The 9,678-nt window shown below is 37.1% G+C and overlaps 1 pseudogene; it reads right to left on the minus strand.

The window, feature by feature from the left end:
- Positions 1–8,273: 8,273 nt before the first annotated feature.
- The window catches only part of LOC102832731, a 48,676-nt pseudogene continuing 47,271 nt past the window's right edge, over positions 8,274–9,678 (minus strand).

The raw sequence follows: 9,678 nt of genomic DNA on the forward strand, positions 1-9,678 counted from the left end.
CACAGACATTTTAAATACCAGCAGGGTCACCCATGGTGGGCAAGTTTCAGCTGAGTTTTCAGACTAAGACAGACTAGGAAGAAGAAGAAACAGACTACTTCTGAATATTTAACCAATGAAAACACTTTGAAGAGCTGTGAAACACTGTCAGCACCAGAATATTATATATTTAAACATGATGAAGAGTGCCAGAATATTGTCGGATATAGTGTCAGAAAATGACCTCCTTAGGTTGGAAGGCCCTCAAAATGTGACTGGGGAAGAGCTGGCTCCTCAAAGTAGAGTTGACCATGATGACACAAATGGAGTAAAGCCTTTGGGACCTTCTTTGCTGATGGGGCACAACTCAAAATGAAGAGCAGCAGCTGTAAACATCCATTAAATAATTAGAACATGGAATGCACGAAATACGAATCTAGAAAAATTGGAAGTTGTCAAAAATGAAATGGGATTCATAAATGTTGATATCTAAGTCATTTGTGAGCTGAAATGGACTGATATTGGCCATTTTGAATCTGATAGTCACGCGGTTGACTATAATGGCAATGACAAATTAAAGAGAAATGATGTCATCTTCCTCACCAAAAAGAACATTTCAACATCTATCTTGAAGCACAATGCTGTCTACGATTGAATAGTATTCATACACGAAGACACGTTAATACCACTATTATTCAAATTTATGTACCAACCACTAAAGCCAGTGATGATGGAATTGAAAAATTCTAACCAACTTCAGTCTGAAATGATCAAGCATGTAATAAGGATGTATTGATAATTAATGGTGATTGGAATGCAAAAGTTGGAAACAAAGAGGAAGGGTTGGTAGTTGGAAAATATGGCCTTGGTGACAGAAATTATGCTGGTGATCACATGACACAATTTTTCAAGACCAATAACTTCTTCATTACAAAAACCTTTTTAAACAATGACTATACACATGGACTTCACAAGATGGAATACACAGAAATCAGATTTGACTACATCTGTGAAAAGAGATAGTAGAAGAGTTCCATATCATCAGCCAAAACAAGTCCAAGGCAGATTCTGGAATTGCTCATAAGCAAGTTCAAGCTGAAGCTGAAGAAAATGAAAACAAGTCCATGAGAGCCAGAATATGACCTTGAACATATCCCACCTGAAATTAGAGATGATCTCAGAAACAGATTTGATACATTAGACACTAATGACAAAGACCAAAAGTGTTGTAACATGACATCAAGAACATATTTCAGGAAGAAAGTAAAAGGTCCTTAAGAAAGCAAGCAAGGAAGATAAGATCACAATGGATGTCAGAAGAGACTCTGAAACTCTCTCTCCAACATAGAGATGTTAAAACAAATGGAAGAAATGAGGAGGCAAAAGAGCTGACCAGGAGATTTTAAAGAGCAGCTCGAGAAGACAAAGTCAAATATTATAATTAAATGTGCAAAGACTTGGAGCTAGAACAAGAAAAGGGAAGAACATGCTCAGCATTTCTCAAGCTAAAAGACCTGAGGAAAAAATTCAAGCCTTGACTTGAAATAATGAAGTATTCTTTGGGCAAAACGTAAAATTATCAAAAGAAGAAGGAAGGAATACACAGAGTCACTGTACCCAAAAGAAATGTTCTATGTTCAATCATTTCAAGACGTAGCATATGATCAAGAGCCAATGATACTGAAGGAGGAAGTCCAAGGTGCACTGAAGGCATTGACAAAGAACAAGGTTCCAGGAATTGATAGAATACAAATAGAAATCGTTCAATAAACTGAGGCAACACTGCAGGCACTCACTCATCTATGCCAAGAAAATTGGAAGACAACTACCTGGCCAACTGACTGGAAGAGATCCATATTTGTGCCCTTTCCAAAGAGAGGTGACCAAACAGAATGTAATAATCCCTTGACAATATCATTAATGCTACATGAAAGTAAACTTTTACTCAAGATAATTAAAAAAAAAAAAATAGCTGCAACATTACATTGATGGGAACTACAACTACCAGAGGTTCAAACCAGATTTGGATTCAGACATGGGATATGGGATATCATTGCTGAGGTCAGATGAATCTTCACTGAAAGCAGAAACTACCAGAAAGATGTTTACCTGTTCTTTATTGACTACGCAAAGGCTTTCGACTGTGTGGATCATGAAAAGCTATGGACAATATTGTAGACAATGAATATTCTGGAACACTTAATTGTGCTCATGAGAAACTTGTACATGGACCAAGAGGCAGTTGTTCAAACAGAAACAGGGGACACTGAATGGTTTAAAATCAGAAAAGGTGTGTGACAGGGTTGTATTGTTTCACCATATGTATTCAATCTGTATGCTGAACAAATAATTTGATAAGATGAATTATGTGAAGAAGAACGTGGCATGAGGATTAGAGGAACACTCATTATGATATGCAGATGATACCACATTTCTTGCTGAAAATGAAGAGTACTTAAATACTTACTGATGAAGATCAAAGACCACAGCCTTCAGTATGGGTGGCACCTCAATGTAAATTAAAAAAAAAATCTTAACATGTGACCAATAAATAACATCATGATATATGGAGAAAACATTGCAGTTGTCCAAGACTTCATTTTGCTCAGATCCACCATCAACATTAATGGAAGCAGTAGTGAAGAAATCAAACGACGTATTGCATTAGTTAAAGCTGCTGCTTTAACTAACGTGTTCAAGAACACAGATGTCATTTTTAGGACTAAAGTGCACCTGACTCAAGCACTGGTATTTTTAATAGCCTCTTATGCAAGTGACAGTTAGGCATTGAATAAGGAAGACCATGGAAGAGTTGTTAATTTTGAGAAGAATATTAAAGTACCATGAACTGCTAGAAAAACAAACAAATCTGTATTAGAAGAAGTACAGTCAGAATGCTCCTTGGAAGTTAGGATGGTCAGACTTCATCTCTCAGACTTTGGACATATTGTCAGGAGGGACTAGTCCATGGAGTAGGATATCATGCTAGGTGAAGTGGAAGACCAGTGACAAAGAAGACGGTCCCCCCAAAAATGGATTTGTACAGTGGTATCAGCAATGGAGTCAAGCTTTACAATGATTTGAGGATGGCACCTGATTGGGCAGTGTTTCATACTGTTGTTTTACACAAAGTTGCTATGAGTTGGAATCGACTCGATGACACCTAACAACAACAACAAGGATTTAGAAGCAGTATTAGAAAACAGAAATACTGAAGCCAAAAATGTTAACAGTCACTTTATGTGTGAGACATAAATTTAGCAAAAGCTGTTAATTTATAAATTGGGTTACGAAACCCATTTGTCTTAACTCCTGTTTCAGTGGAGTTTGATGGTATTAGAAAAGAGAGTATGTTTTATGTAGAAAAAAAGAGAAAATAATAAGACACTCTTATTGGCAAATGTTCTTTTCTAGTAAGACTTACCTTCTCTTTGGTCTTGAGCACATTTTGCAGTCTTGGACATTTCCAAAGGGCAAACAGATTTTTCTTTAATGGCACTTTACACTGTTTTCTAATTTATTCATTTGCTTATTAGCTATTTGTCTTTCCCATTTAGGTTTTAAGTCTCATGAGAACCGGAGCATTGCTGTTATGTTTATTCCTGTGGCCCTCAGAACTCAGTGCAATGCCTGTTATACAGTAGGAGCTGAGTCCATAAATGTCAAACAGTACAGCATGCCCTAGCTCCATTAAGATATCCTCTTTACTGACTTCCTAGAAGAGGCGTATGCCTCCAAGGTATTGGACATTTCATGAACTGCACTGATATGGGCAAGGGTGTTGTCTCAACTGCCTGAAAAATCTAGCTAATTGAATCATCCAATATTATTCATAGCTGAAGTTCTAGCTAGTTGAATAATCCAAATAATTACACTTGGGAACATAGTGGCTCTATAGGATAAGCACAAGGTAGGCAGTTCAAGCCCACCAGTCATTCTGAGGGCAAAGATAAGGCTTTCTGCTCCCTTAAGGATTCACATCCTCAGAAACTTCAAACAGGGTTACTGTTAGAATCAAATTGATGGCACTTAACAACAGCAATAATCCAAATACTTCACTTTGTAAAATGAGAGTCAGAGCACCACTACTAACCACATGGTTGGCAGTTCAAGCCCACTAACCACTTCTTAGAAACACTATTCAGGATCACTATAAGTTGGAACTGACTTGATGGCACAACAATGACAACATCACTACTAGATAGATTGCAAAAATTTTTAGGGTGAGAAATTCTTAAGTGAGATTTCTTCACAAATAACTGATGTTCTTTGTCTTCATTCTGGTCTTGAAATGGATTATTACTCTACAATCATCAAATAAAAATATCAGCTTATCCACCTGATAGAAACTTGGCCACAATCTTGTTAAATTGTCAGTCTTCTATTTTTTTTCTAGATAGATTTAGACTAGACCAGAAATCAACAAACATTTTCTTAAATGCTGGATGTTGAATATTTTAGGCTTTGTGAGTATATCATCTCTGTTGTAGTGTGAAAGCAGCTACAGGCAATTTGTGATGGAATGAGCATGGCTGTGTTCCAGTAGAGCCTTATTTATGGATATTGAAATTTTAATTTCCAAAAACTTTTATGTATCATAAAATATTATATTTCCTTTCAATTTTTCCCCAGCCATTTAAAACTGTAAAAACCATTCTTCACTTGCCATCTATGTGTACACATACATCAGCAAGCTATATTTGGCTGATGGGCAGGAGTTTGCCTACCTGCAGACTCTTTTGTAATCTTCTACGGGGATGGATCACCAATGAAGCCTGAAACCAATTTCTGTATAATACAGGGCAAACAGAAGGCCAGAAGTAGATGCTTATGTAATTTTTTTTATTATTATAGATGTTATTGAGATCAACAAAAGAAAATATGCTTTGTCCTTTATAAATGATGCTTGAGGTAGAACATCTACAATTAAGATGGTTTGATTTATATCATTAAGTAAGTGGTACAGCAGCAGCATGAAGAAAAAGATAGGAATATGAAGGAGTGAAATACCTCTCACTTGAGATTTATTTCTAGAAACTCACGCAATAATCACTATGCATATAGCCGTAATGATACACTAAGATATGCCACCACCACAGGGTAATAACTTTAGCTTCACTCCTAAGAGAAATTATTCTATGACTAAAATTAGACCTATGGCTGAACAGAGTAGAACAAACTGCATACACATAAATTCTTCTACTTGGTCTCATTATTGCCCTAGGTGTTCCTTATCCCTCAGCTTAATAATTAAATCTGTATCATTCAACAAGAATTTGTGTATCGACACACAGTGGTTTAGAATCATGTTCAAAGTCACACAGCTACCATGTGCAGAGCCTGATTCAGATCGAGGTGGTAGGAACTCAGAACCCACACTTTTAACCACCATGCTATTTTAAAATCATTACACCTTTTACTTTTCATGCTAATAACATTCTTGCCCTTCAAGGAAAACTGTTCATTCTCTAAAGAGATAGTGAGAGTTTAAAAATATTCCACTTGCTTCAATAAATAAATTCTGATACATGAACATTCGTGTCTAAGTACAGACTATAATAGTCTTATCAGCTGGGAAAAGTGAATCCTACCTAAGACCTCAGCGAAAAAACCTGGATTCTACAAACAGACCTAAAATATTCTTTCTGGAAAGAGGTTTGATTACAGGTTGTTTTATGTTTGTTTTTTGTTTGTATGAACACAGGATAAAACCAATGTAGTAAAATTTTTTTCTTCTATAGAAATGCTTATTTTGTCAGGTTTCACTAAGTGAAGCATAATTAAGTAAATGAAATTGCAATTTAACAAGATGCTTGCAAATGTTTCTGACCAATATAAATAGGTAAGTACAAGGCTATGCTATTTTTAAGCACAAAGTCTAGAATATGCTGCATGGATCATTGCTTCTTTTGGAGGAAGGATGCTGATCAGATGTCTTTTCCTGAATACCAAGTATAGGGGCTACCAGTAAGTCACATTAGTAACATATATGATTTTATTTTCAGCAAACTAGGTACCTCCTAAAAGTCTCTTGTATCCCATTTTATGCATGAGGTCATTTAGAAAGAATATATGAGTTTCTTGGATAGTTTTCTTCCTATGCTCTCATCTTTTAAAATGAATTATTTTATCACTCAAGATTTCATAAGAAGACAGCAGAGAAATGAGACTCTTATGAGTAGTTCATAAGCCTTCCTTATAAGTGGGTAAAGGTATTTGGCTCTGGGAGGAGAAAGAGAATGACAATTTTGCAGTTTGTTTTGAACTTAGTTTTCTTAATACAAATCATTAGTCACCATTTGTGGGTCCTTACACTTTATAATAAGCATTTAATTAATAAACATTAGTATATATAACCATGGAGCCCTGGTGGTATAGTGGTATACACATTGGGCTGTTATCTTCATGATTAGCAATTTGACTCACCATCCACTCCATGGGAGAAAGATGAAACTTTCTGCTCCTATAGAGCTTTATAGTCTCTGAGACTCTATACAGGGTTACTAAGAGTCAGAACTGGCTCAATAGCATACAACGATAGTATATATGTTGTTGTTGTTGTTAAGTGCTATCAAGTTGGTTCCAACCATTAGCAACCCCGTACAGGGTTTCTGAGGAGCAGCCTTGCTGTTCAAACAGACTTTGCAGTCCAGTACATTAACCCGCAGTGTCACAACAACAGGATTCCTTATATATAAAATCAGGACAACATCCTAAGTGACAGATAAATAGTATGATGTGAAACTTAGGTTTAGAGAGATGAGTTTACCCACGTTGATATTGTGGCTGTTGTTACGTGCTGTCGAGTCAGTTCTGATTCACAGTGACCTTATGCACAACAAAATGCCAGCACCATCTTCACAATTGTTACAGTTGAGTCCAATGCTGCTGGCATTATGCCAGTCTATTTTGCTGGGAGTCTTCCTTTTTTTCTCAGATACTCCACTTTGCCCATTATGATGTCTGTCTCCAAGGGACTGTTCCCTCCTGAAAACATGTCCAAAGTATAAGAGATGAATTCTCACCATTCTGGTTTTTAAGGAGCATTCTGTTCGTACTTTTTGTCCAACACAGATTTGTTTGTTCTTATGGAAGTCCATGATACTGTTAACATTCATTCTTTCCCAACAACATAACACAAATGAATCAATTCTTCTTCACTCTTCCTTATTCCTTGTCCAACCCTCAAATGCATATGAGGTTATTGAAAATACCATAACTTGGGTCTGGCGCACCTTAGTCTTCAAACTGATATCTTGGCTCTTGAACACTTTAAAAGGTCTTGCTCAGCAGATTTCCTAATGCAATACATTGTTTTCTTGACTGCTGCTTCCATGAGTGTTGATAGTGGATCCAAGCAAAATGAAGTCTTTAACAACTTCAATTTTTTTCTCCATTTATCATGGTGTTATTTCTCGATCCAGTATTGAGGATTTATGTTTTCTTTACATTGAGGTGCAATCCATACTGAAGGCTGTGGTATTTGATCTCCATCAGTATTTTAAGTCCTTTACACTTTCAAAAAGCAAAGTTGCACCGTCTGTACATCAAAGGTTGTTAATGAGTCTTCCTTCAATACTGATGCCATGTTCTTCATATAATCCAGATTGAATAAGTATAGTGAGTAGGATTCAACCCTGACACCACTTATTTTAAACCATTAAGTGTCCCCTTGTTCCGTGCAAATGACTGCCTCTTGGTCTATGTATAGATTCTAGAGCACAAGTAAGTGTTCTGCAATATCCATCCTTCACAATGTTATTCATAGCTTGTCATGATCCACACAGTTGAAAGCCTTTGAATAGTTAATAAAGCACAGGTATACTTCTCTGGCACCACACTAAAAATATATACATCTGACATCAGCAATGATATAGCATATTCCATGTCCAAATCTAAATATGGCTTGAACCTCTGGTAGTTCCCATCAATGTAATTTTGCAGCTGTTTTTAAATTATCTTTAACAAAGTATTACTTGCATGTGATATTAATGATATTGTTTGATCAATTTCCATGTTCCGTGGGTCACCTTGATTTGGAAGTCACACATACGGATCTCTTTCAATCAATTGGCCAGATAGCTGTCTTCCAAATTTCTTGGGATTTGTGAGTGCCTCTAGTGCTGTCTCAGTTTGTTAAAAGATTTCTATTTTAATACCATCCATTCCCAGAGCCTTGCTCATTGCCAATGATTTCATTGTACCTTGGACTTCTTCCTTTAGTACCATTGGCTCTTTTATTTGTTTTGAGATTTAATATGAGTGTATTTATTTGTGGCATGTAGAAATCTCTTTTATTTTTGACTGGACTCAGATTTGAGGGGAGAAGGTCTCAGAAAGGACAACCTCCGTCTCTTGGCCATCTGTCCCTGACATTTTTCTTCGAGCTCCTTCATCCTCTTAACCAAAGCTTGGCATAGGCTGCATCCTCCTTCTTATTTTTCTTAGTGCTTGTTTCTTCAGAGCAATACACCCACATTTGTGTTGCAGGACACATGGAGTAACAAGATGCTCAATCTTGGGTGCTTTGGTCCTGCGTTTCTTGCCTTCTTTCTCACAGTATACTGGTAGATAACATCTTTAGAGAGATTGTGAAGTTTGTGGATTCTGTTAGGTCTCTTGGGCCCCAGGTGATGAGGCACAGTTATATCTGTCAGTCCTGGGATATCTTTCTCTTGTTTTTTTCCCCACAATAACCAAGTTCAGAACACTCAAGTTGGCATTCACAATGTAATCCTGGACTGATTCGCACTTTCTTTCTCCAGTTCTTCTTGATCTGTAACAGGAATGCCTCTTACTCAGAAGCAGGCTGACACAGCCATAAGTCAAGATGTCATGCTTCATGGAAAACCTTGCTGGTCATTCCCACAACTGATGCAACATACCCTTACACTCGTCACCCATCGAGTCAGCAGCAACTTCTGTGGTCATTGGCTTCCCATAAAAGGTATGAAGCTTGCATTCATCTTCCACTTCAATGAGGCTGGAGGATGCTCCTAGCCCGACTCAGTTTCTGCCGTAAACGATCATCATCCCCCCTTTAAGCAGCCCTGATCCCCGAGAGTCGATCTCTCTCCTGCCCTAGAACCTCCTCCACCTATAGATGGGATTTTGGAGAGCTGGGAATGCTGCAATGCTTCTCTTTGTAGCTCGAACAAATGTATCCCAGTCTATTCCACTGCCAGCCACCATGCCCTACCTTCATCCGTACCATTGGCTCTTGATCACATGCTACTCCTGAAATGATTGAACACCACTATTTCTTTTTGGTACAGTGGCTTTGTGTATTTCTTTCATTTTCTTCTGATGCTTTTCTGCATTATTCAATTCAAATTATTGGCTACCATTTACCACATCTAGTAAATAGTCCAAAAGGTTCAACTTAAATTTTCTAACACTAAAACCTGAGTTTTTCTATTTTCCTCAATAATTCTTCAAACAATAGGACTATGTTCTCTATTTTACTTAGCTTTGTCGTTCAGTAGTACTTACAAGGAGCCAAATTTCCTATATCTTGTATAAAATTAAATAACTTGAAGAAACCTTGGACTAGATGTAGATTCTTTCTCTCTTTCTCTCCCACTGTCTCTCTTTGTCTTTGTCCTTCTCTATGTCTTTTCTCTCTCTCTACATATGTATATATGAGTCCTTATGTGGTGCTGAGGGTTAATGCATTGGACTACAAGGTTGGTTTGAACC

The sequence above is a fragment of the Chrysochloris asiatica genome, unplaced genomic scaffold (assembly GCF_000296735.1).
Source record: "Chrysochloris asiatica unplaced genomic scaffold, ChrAsi1.0 scaffold00043, whole genome shotgun sequence".
Lineage (NCBI taxonomy): Eukaryota > Metazoa > Chordata > Mammalia > Afrosoricida > Chrysochloridae > Chrysochloris > Chrysochloris asiatica.